We start from the raw sequence: 9,824 nt of genomic DNA on the forward strand, positions 1-9,824 counted from the left end.
CATCTGAAACAGCAATATCGTCCATCAAGTTCCTGAAATGATGACAGAACCACTGTTGCCGCTTTCACAAAGTCATCCACAGGCACCAACAATGGACGAGATTCAGACAAAGGTAGCAACAAAAGCACACAAGGAGGGTCATTCGCAGGCACCACCAATGGGGGTGCTTGTTAGTGAATCTCCCTCTATGCTTAAATTTCTGCCTTTACCTGAGTCTGCTTGTTGCTTGCCTGAAACATGTGAGAGGCCCCAGTGTACTAAGTCTACACAAAGCATCACAAGTTCCTCAAAGGCAACCAGGCCATGTGGAGTTCAGGACGAGGCTGTCTTTTTCACGAATGACGAATCTTCGGAGGCAAGTGAAAAACCTCCCCTGGAAATGTCAAAGGCTCCGGAAGAAGCAGGAAAAGTTACGAGGAGAGCTCTCTACTCTGAAACAGCAGGCTAAAAAGGCAGAAGTTTTGACGAAGAAAACGAACGTCACAATCCTCCAGGAGCGAACTAATCTCTGTTTCAACGTTCTTTTAGAAAAATTCCCGTTGTATAAATATGTCATATTTGCAGGAAAAGGTGGAGGAGAACGATGAAAAAGCACTCTTCCTTCAAGAGCAGCTTGCTTTCCTCAGTAGAAAAAAAGGACGATAGCGTGAGGAGACCATACGCAAATGTGTTCTTTGGCATGTAAAGTCACCAGCTGGGTACCGCCTTCTTCGGGAGACTGCTGTCTTGATTCTACCAAGTCGCTCTACTCTTAAGTGTTACATTGGTCCATGTACAGGAGAGGTAGTGTTCTCTGTCATCGAGCAGCGCCTTCATTCCGAGGTGAAACTGCACTCCAAGGAGGTAAATAATTTTTTGCCTTGAGGTAAAAATATTGGAGCCATGCTCTTGTAATTCTTGCAGGCACGCTGTGGGTCTCTAGTAATGGATGAGATGTCCCTGAAGCAAGCTGCGGTCTACCAAAAGGAGTCGGATGCTGTGCATGGATTGGTGGACCTTGGGGGTTCTGAAGTGGACTTTGGCTTAGAAGAGGAACTGGCGACTCACCTGCTCTGTTTCGTCTTTGTAGGACTGTCTACCCACTACAGGTATATGGGATATTTGGCTAGTGCCCGTGAGTGTCACATGCACCTGTGCAGATTGTTTTTAATCCCTCAGAGGAATATCATGCCTTTCACCTGACAGCCCTTTTACAAAAAAAATGCAGGCTCCCTGTGGGGTATTACTTCACGAAAGGTTTGACAGGAGAGCAGCTTGAGCTCCTTGCTCTCAAAGTGATGACATCAGTTGAAGAAGCTGGCTTTCAGGTGGTGAGGTTAGTTGCTGATAACCATAGCACTAACTGCAAGTTTTTGCCAGTTTGTCTGGAGGCCTTATACGACCTGTTGTCGCGTGAGTACCTAGTTGCTAAGTCAGATTTTTAGTAAAGGATGCAAAGCCATTTATTATGGATAAATCTATCATAACTACAAAATGTGCTTAAAGCAAATGTATACTGTTAACAGTTTCACTCACTGTGCTAACAGTACTGACTGATTCGTTCCAGCCACCCTCTTAATCCAGATAGGCCACTCTTCCTATCATTTGATTATTGTCATGTCATGAAAAATATCAGAAATCAGTTCCTGGACACGAGAATAATTTTCAGGAATAATGGACTGCTGATCGTTGCAGACTACCTGAGGTAAAAATGTAGCTTTTTCTTGCCTTAGAAATTTATAGTTCAACTTTGCATTTTGTCACAGGAAGCTTGATGACATACAAGAGAAGCAAGGTGCATTCAAGCTCGTCAGGTGCTTGACAAAAAAGCACCTTTGGCCAAGTAATTTTGAGAAGATGTCTGTTGCCAGGGCTGTTGCCATCTTTTCTCCTCAGGTAAAGCACGCGTAATTGTTTATTTGTAGAAATGATACACATTTCTCACGCCTACAATTTCACAATGGTCAACTCAGTCATAATCAACCGGAATATAATTTCATTTTAGGTCACATCAGTCCTCAGGTTCCTAGAAAAACATTGACGGTAACTTGGTGCTAGTGGATTCGACCGGTGTCTTCCCACCATTGAATTTATGGAGCTTGTATTTAAGTGGTTCACTCTCCACAATGTCAAAAGTACAACGTTATTCTTGTTGAGGAAGGACTCCTTGAGGACGCACCTCTATGGTCCAGATGCCAGCTGAAAAGCATGCCAGCTGATAAACTGCTTATAATTGCCATTTATCTTGCATTAATGTAAAAGCATGCGTGGCTGCATTTTACTTTAAATGCATGGTTCTGTACATTGTATTGCCGCTTATGTATATGCTAAGCAACACTTTCTAACTGATCACATTATACATCATTTATTCCTGCAGGCTCACTTGGCTCGAAAATGAGTGCCTTGCCTATTTTGAGAAAAGGAAAAACGATGCCGCATACAAGCTGGAGTTCTTGTCCGAGGAAACTTATGAGGCTCTAAGGATCACGACAATGTCAACTGTTGTGTGCACCAGGCATCTCCTTGCCCTTGGATTCCATTTCGTTTTAACAGGAAAGTTCTCAAGCGATGATGTGGAATCCTTGTCTTCGACTATCCGGCAACTCAACGGGTCAAATGACAAAACTGATGCCTATGCGGTACTGTCGTCGCTTCAGAAGATTTTAGTTACAAGCACCATCCATTCATCCCCAAGTGGCAACGTGGGCAGTGTGATAGGCTCCTTTGGGGAGGCAACAAAACTTGCCCCTCAACCTGCGCCAGTGGCAACACCTGAGAAAGACATCAAGAAGCTTTTGCTTCCTCACCTGGCTGCACTGGAGCGCTACACAAGTGTTTTTTCTTTATTTGATTAGTTATCAACTTTCATTACTCACGCAAGTTTCTGATGAAAATATGCATGTGAAGAAGGTAAAGAGAAAAATGTATCCAAAATATTTAGTACTTGTGTGCAAAGCTGACATGCAGCTGCATCAAAATGATAAATTTTGAATGGCAGTCACAAGTCCCTTGTCGTTATGATTGCTCAGTGAACTCAATGGCTGCTGTTTTTCGAAATATTTATAAATTGCTCAGGTTAGTTCACTTGCTTAGTCTGTAATGCCCAAACACAGTTCCTCATCAAGGGAAATCGGAACAAATTGTTTACATTTATTCTCCATTTCCATGGAGAATACATTAGTTGAAAAAAAGACAAGACACGTTTTTTTCGGTTGCAACTTAATTACTGTACGAATTAATCAATTAGCAAATGATTTGTTACACTGTCCACTGCTGAAACTTACTGCAGCATATTAAAAACGCAACTGTGGGCTTTGTATTTGGTTTCGCGCACTTCAATCAGCATTTCCAGGCATCACTCAGCGTAGCATATATGATACGTTGGGCATTACAGGGTTAGATTATGCTTTCCTACAGTGAAGGCAGACTGTTTTGTATTATAATTTTAGATGTTGCTACTGAATCATTCATACTAATTGCGCCATTATTCTCTAACATTTCTTCGTCCTCCCAGGTCCACCCCAACAAAGTTTGCGAACGAGCAGGCTGGCACTGATTGCTGGCTTCCTTGTAAGAACTGTGCAAGATAACGTGAGCTGCGAAGGCTGTTTGTTAAATATTCAGTCGCCAAAATCGAGCTCTACCACAGTTTCTCTGATTGCAGGAGTTGATAGGGGAGGGCTTTCTTATCCGACTTTAGCATTTGTCGGGTTTCTGAGCCTACTTGAATGTACCGCCTCTAGAGCAGCTGCTGTCCTTCTGAAAGGGCCGCAACCATTGAAGAAGTTTTCTAGCGCAGTGCTTCCTGCCCTCATGAAGGATCCTCTGTTTGATTGCAGCATGAATTACGGTGTGTCGCACAAAGTGGCTCTCCTGGATTTACTTCTACGAAAATTCACGAGACCTTTCTTGGCAAATTTTTCGAATAATTTAACTGAGACACATGCAAAGAGGCAGCTCCTCAACAAGAAACCTTTGTCAAGAAAAGTTCTGAAAGTTTAAGTGTATTTTTGTTCTCGCGCTTGCGAGTTTTAAATCCCATGCACTTTCTTTTAAATCCAATTGCACCAATGCTAAAAGGTATCTTATGCAATTTAAGCACAATTGCTCCGTTTCGTCAGAAATGTGAAACATGCTACTGTTTTAAGCGTGAAAGTTGCCTGCATTCTGTAGTTATGAGGGTTTTGTTTTTGCCATAATGAAAGTTTCAGTGTGTTCTTTTGACTGTTTCTTTCCGATGAAAATGCTTTGCATTGTTGTGGATAATGCTGTTTCTATGTGTGCAATATGTATAGATATATAATTTTTTCCGTCATAATGCTGTTTGTCTTATTTGCTGTACACGTGACCTGTTGATCTTGATTATGTGCACTTATGCTGTTCAATCACCAAAGTGTATTTCCAGGAGGCCTGAGCTAGTCAAGCTGGTTCTCAGCCTTTTCTCCCAGCCTCCATCATCTCCATGATGAAAAATAAAGGAACTATTATTATTATTATTATTATTATTATTATTATTATTATTATTATTATTATTATTATTATTATTATTATTATTATTATTATTATTATTATCCTGTGCGGTCTCATTTAGGGATTTGTCAGGTTCTAGGGCAGTATTTCATTGCAGTTGGAGCAGGGCTGATTTTAATTCTGCCAGAGTAAGCGGGAAGTTGATTCCTGTGTACTTTCTTCAGATGTGATGTTGATTCGCTGTCGATAAATTGCTTGGTGCTAGGTAGTTTGAACTCCGATATACTTGACTTTTTCCTTAGTCGTACAGCCAGCTTTTAAATGGTAGTATTGTAGACTGCAGTGTTAGTGTTTGTGGGCTGCGCATACCAATAAAATGAGTTTTGCTGGTATGAACATGATTACTCATTTTCCTATATTTGTGATGCTTCAGAAGCAATGTTTGCAAATGTGAACACGAATCTTCACTACAAGTACTGGTGCAGCAATGTACCATATGTTCAGGGAATAAAACTTTGAACTGTAAGCTTCCTTCTCATTTCTATTTCTTGCAGTGCAAAAGTGTTACATACAGCTGCCTGCAAAAGCTTTTAGCGTGGAGATTATGAAAATATGTAGCGGTCATAAGGTGACGTGTCCACTGAGCATTTTACTTCGATGGTGAATGGAATGGGTGCAATAAAATTTCGTTCTTGAATTTCATGCCACAGAAGGTTTTCAGATGTCAGGCATCACGCGCATGATGTAAACCAAAAATTTAGAAAATGCAGCGATTGATCAGAAAAGTGCATTAGCAGTTGACTATATCTTGCAGGTTAATCGAATTTTGTGAATAGGCTGTGACATCTAAAAATTAGTGGAACAAAAAAATAGGATGATGGTGCAATGTGGTGGACAGACAGCCAAATTGCATGTCCTTTACAAAACAGAAATCCGATGAAAAGCAGTTTCTCTGCGCAAGATTTTCATGGGTAGAGTGTCATAATTAGTCATACTAAATCATTTAAGTTTGGCTGTTCCTACACAACATTCCCATGCATCAGTATAGTGCTCGCAAGAGCTGCCGAATTGAGTTCAGTTTCTCTCCTCACGCTTTTATCTGAAGCTTATTCTTAATACGATGCAGCAGAAGCAATGATTAACGCGCGGGAGCAGTGCCGATGCGATATACGCGTCAATGCCAGCGAAGCTCGAGCGGTGGCCGTAACCGCGAGAACTAACGGTGGTAGGGATCACTTTGAAACTATTCTAGTTGCGAATAGTCGCTGTAGCAACGTAGCGGTACGCTTTCGGTTGTGTTGCACACTTTCGGCCTTAGAAGGTCGCTATTACTAGACCCCGACGCGTAAAACACGACCGTTCCTTCCGCTCGCTTTTATTTTCCCGTGTGGACAGGATGATAAAGGTAATGTTGAAGCTCGAGCTTATGCAGCGGGAATTGTTAGGTCATAAGGCTAAACGACTTAGGCGGATCCCTAATGTTGCTCATACCTTGTCTTACAGTCTTGAAAGCGCTATTCCTCGGAATATTGAGAAGGACAATTCACAAACAAATGTCATGAAACAAAACACCCACAGCGCATGCCTTTTATGTTAAATCTTCTCAGACAGAAATATTTGAACCGCCAAACACAAACGGATATCTGAGAATGATGTAATTTTTGGCGTGGTTATGCACCATCTCCCGGATAGGCGCACGCAATAGGCCACGTTTTTACCATACAGCTCCCCTTCATGCATCGCGTACGCCACCAGCGTTTCCCGACAACAATTACGTCGGCGTAAGCTGCAGTTGCCGGGAAGCGTGAGAAACAGTCAGGGATATTTGAATGCCATCGCGCTCCCCTCTTCAAGCTTTTAAGAGTGGAACGAAAAGTGAAGCCACTAAGCAACCGCCGCGCGTGGTAGTGAAGACAACGCTATACGACATGCTCGATATTTTGCGTCTTGCAGCTGTGCTCGAAAGCAGCAGTGTAGTTCCTTCGGATGCTGAAAGCAAATCGTTTTGTAAAAGCAAGGCCACGTCATTTTACTGTACTGCTGCAATGTACGTTTCCTTCGGTTCGGTATAGTCATGGAGGTGGACATAGTCGTCGAAAGGGGTCAAGGCGACGCAGACGTCTGTGCTGAGAACTAGGTGTTTTCCACAACGACTGGGTGGCCGTCATTCGCAAGTATGTCAACTTTCTCTGACACACCCGTTCTTGACAGAGAAAGGGAGACGGAAAATCGGTGTCGTGTCGGCCTAGTGTGACCGGGATTTGCCAGAAAACCATCCCTGGTACGTATCACAGCTCTAGAAATAGCACGGAAGGCTGTAAACATTGGTTATTTAAACCTGGTGCTTTATTTAAGGCTAACAACATTTTAAGATTTCCTCTGGGGCTTAAGGACAAATCTATTCATTGGCTGGATTGCTTTAACAGGCGGTCTTAAATAACACTGGAAAATGAAAAGACGCAGTTTCGCACGAAATGCGAAGCATCCATTACGATAGCACTTAGTAGAAAGCTATACGAAGTAAGGATAGTAGTTTTATCGGCCGTGTACACATAGAAATATTTGCTTATTAAATAAATTAACAAGCATAGTGCCAGCGCGCACAGGCACACATGAACACATCTCCCTCGATGGCCGCGGGCACTCGCTGTCAAAACGCTGGCGTGAGGAAGCACGGCAGCCACAGCGAGCGAAGTGATGTTCCTGCTGTCTATCGCTTCAACGCTAACTAAGCGACGAGAACACCGGACGTACAAAGGTATGAGCCGCCTGCAGATCACTCTCAAGATAAGGCGCGCGCGACCGCGCAAGGTACGCAATGGGTGCCGGAGTAGAACACCGCCCCTCCCTCCCTGCTCGAGCGCTGCCTCCCTCTCTGCGCACGCGGGATTGAGCGGCGATCGTTGTTTGCTATGCACGCGGTCACGAAATGTGCAGTTTCTGCCCGAGAACACCACCCCCCCTCCTCTTCCCTCTTTCCCATCCCCCACGGCCTTTCGCACGATGGAAGACGGCGCGCTTCCTGTCAGCTTCCCTCTCTTGCGTGCGCCAATTGAGCGCCGATCGTTGGCTTCCCTCGCGCGCTTTCACTCACACATACAGCATACGGCGCGCAGCGATGCTGTTCTAGCCCATGGACTTCATACGGAACATCACGCAACGCACATCAATTCCTTTTTAACAGATGACCAATCGCTATCGATCACCAATCACTAATCACCATTTGAAAATCGATCACTAGTCACTAGTTACTGCGACATTTATGTTTACTTACTCCTGTGACATGCTTCTCTACATTCACAATAACATCAATTCAAATTCAACGAACATTCCAAACACTCGCATAACACCTCTAATTCACGTACTTACAATCAGTAAGTACGTTAATACGTAGGTTGTAGCGTACATGCTCCTTAGGTCAAGGATACCACATACCTGAACGATAACCTTCTGGGTACGTCACAAATGCACATGCATACAGTCGTTTAGGTTCAATGAACCACCACTCGCCTTTACTTCAACCTAATTATTTCATTCCTGATTAGCATACTCATCATTTCCATGTACGAGTCAGTACATTTCTCTAAGACACTTTAGCAAGTAAGAACACAACATGCTTATTGATACATCAAACATACACGCACATTAGTTTGTTTAATCATTTAAGGACGAGACTTATTCAGAAAAAATGTTCATTTTCTACCTAAATGTATAAAGCAGATCAAGAGTACGCATCATATAGAAAACGAAAAAATATTTCGTGGAAATGTTTTAGTAGTAGAGCAAAACCCCAGGCAGGAAATGGGAAGTGGGCTTCACCCCAGGCCACCTAAGGCTTCATTTGTAATTTGTATAGACAACTCTCATTATATGTGAACCGCAGGTGTACATTTCATGAGCTTTACATCACAAGTGTGACACCAATGAAACTGGATATCTGCATCGGCCTGTCTCCTCTGACCTTGCTTTCAAAAGACAGTGAGTCTTGTGCCAAATATCTTCTTCATCCAGTGTTCCTGCTCTAAACCAACAAATGGCGCTTGCTGCCGGTCAATCAGTGTTGGTCGAATACATTTAGCCAGAAACTTCGTACTCAATATACTGAAACTCGTCAAGAAAAAATGTTTTTTCCTAGTACGTTGCTTGTAGGCAACACTAATCAATAAACGGTGAAGTGCAATGAACCACTCCAACACTCGCATTCACTTCAGTCTATTTCGCGCATTCTTAACTACCGTACTCATAATAACCAAGATAGAAACAGTACATTTCTCTAAGACATTTTACGAAGTCAAAGACCACAAAGAATTCACTACGACGCTTGAACCAACGACCATTCGTTGCCGTTTCGCATTGCCAATATGACGGGCTCGATTACTACTTAAACTCCGATTTTCTTTTCAACTCCTTTATGTTGTTTTTTTCTGTTACAGTACCCTCCCTGAGAAATTTGGCGCCTAGTGCAAACATTCTTTGGTCTGTAATCGATCCTTCACTTCCATCGGGACTTTTCGGTGAAGTCCAACGCGCGGCCAAAGCACGGGCAACGCATGAACGCAGACGACGCTGGATTTTCTGCGTAACGGGGCCCTTGAAGATGTGGCAATAATAAAAAAAAAACACCAGCCCTTCCCCTGTCGCGAAAATAGGGGTAAGCGAAGCTTGTCGTGTGTGTGTCTGACCTTCGTGAGTGTAACGCTCGGAAGCCGTCACTCGGGATTCTCTGATCGTCGCTGACGGCGGGCCTAGGCTTTGGAAGCCCTCGCCTCGGGATCGTCGGCTCTTCGCGAAGAGGTCACTGGAAATGGACCAAATAGATCCATTCCTATTTCTTGGAACGGTGCTTGAGGAGGGTCCACAGGGTGCAGAAAGCCGGCCTGTATAACGGGAGGTTTCTTGCGGCGCTCACAATCGCGGCAGGTCTTCACGTACCGTTGCACAGAAGAAAAAAGCCGGGGCCAGTAATACTTCTGTCGTATCCTTGATAATGTCTTCGCGAATCCCAGGTGTCCCGCGCATGGTTCATCATGGCAGGCTTGCAAAATGTCTTGGCGCAATGCCGACGGCACGACAAGGAGGTATGTACGTATTTGGACCGCTTCCGCAATTTTTCCTGTAAAGGACGTTGTCGTGCAAACAGTACGATGATAAGCCACGAACGAGCGAGCGAGGTAAAACACAAGGGCGTCTGGTCTGCAGGGCGCTATACGTCGCTCTTGCGGGGTGGTTGTGCTTCAGCCATGAACGGCGTGCGGCGAGGCCTGAAGTCACCAGTTGCTTGTTCAACGGCACGCACACCATGAAAAATCGGGGACAAAGAACTTCGCGCAGCTTCCGCATACGACATGCGAGGCTGTAGCTGCCCTACCTCGTGC

At 44.0% G+C, this 9,824-nt stretch overlaps 1 pseudogene; it reads left to right on the forward strand.

Annotated features, from left to right (window-relative positions):
* The first annotated feature begins 338 nt into the window (after positions 1 to 338).
* LOC119452474 (uncharacterized) lies at positions 339 to 3,981 on the forward strand (annotated as a pseudogene).
* Positions 3,982 to 9,824: the final 5,843 nt, after the last annotated feature.

Source organism: Dermacentor silvarum, chromosome 5 (genome assembly GCF_013339745.2).
Source record: "Dermacentor silvarum isolate Dsil-2018 chromosome 5, BIME_Dsil_1.4, whole genome shotgun sequence".
Classification (NCBI taxonomy): domain Eukaryota; kingdom Metazoa; phylum Arthropoda; class Arachnida; order Ixodida; family Ixodidae; genus Dermacentor; species Dermacentor silvarum.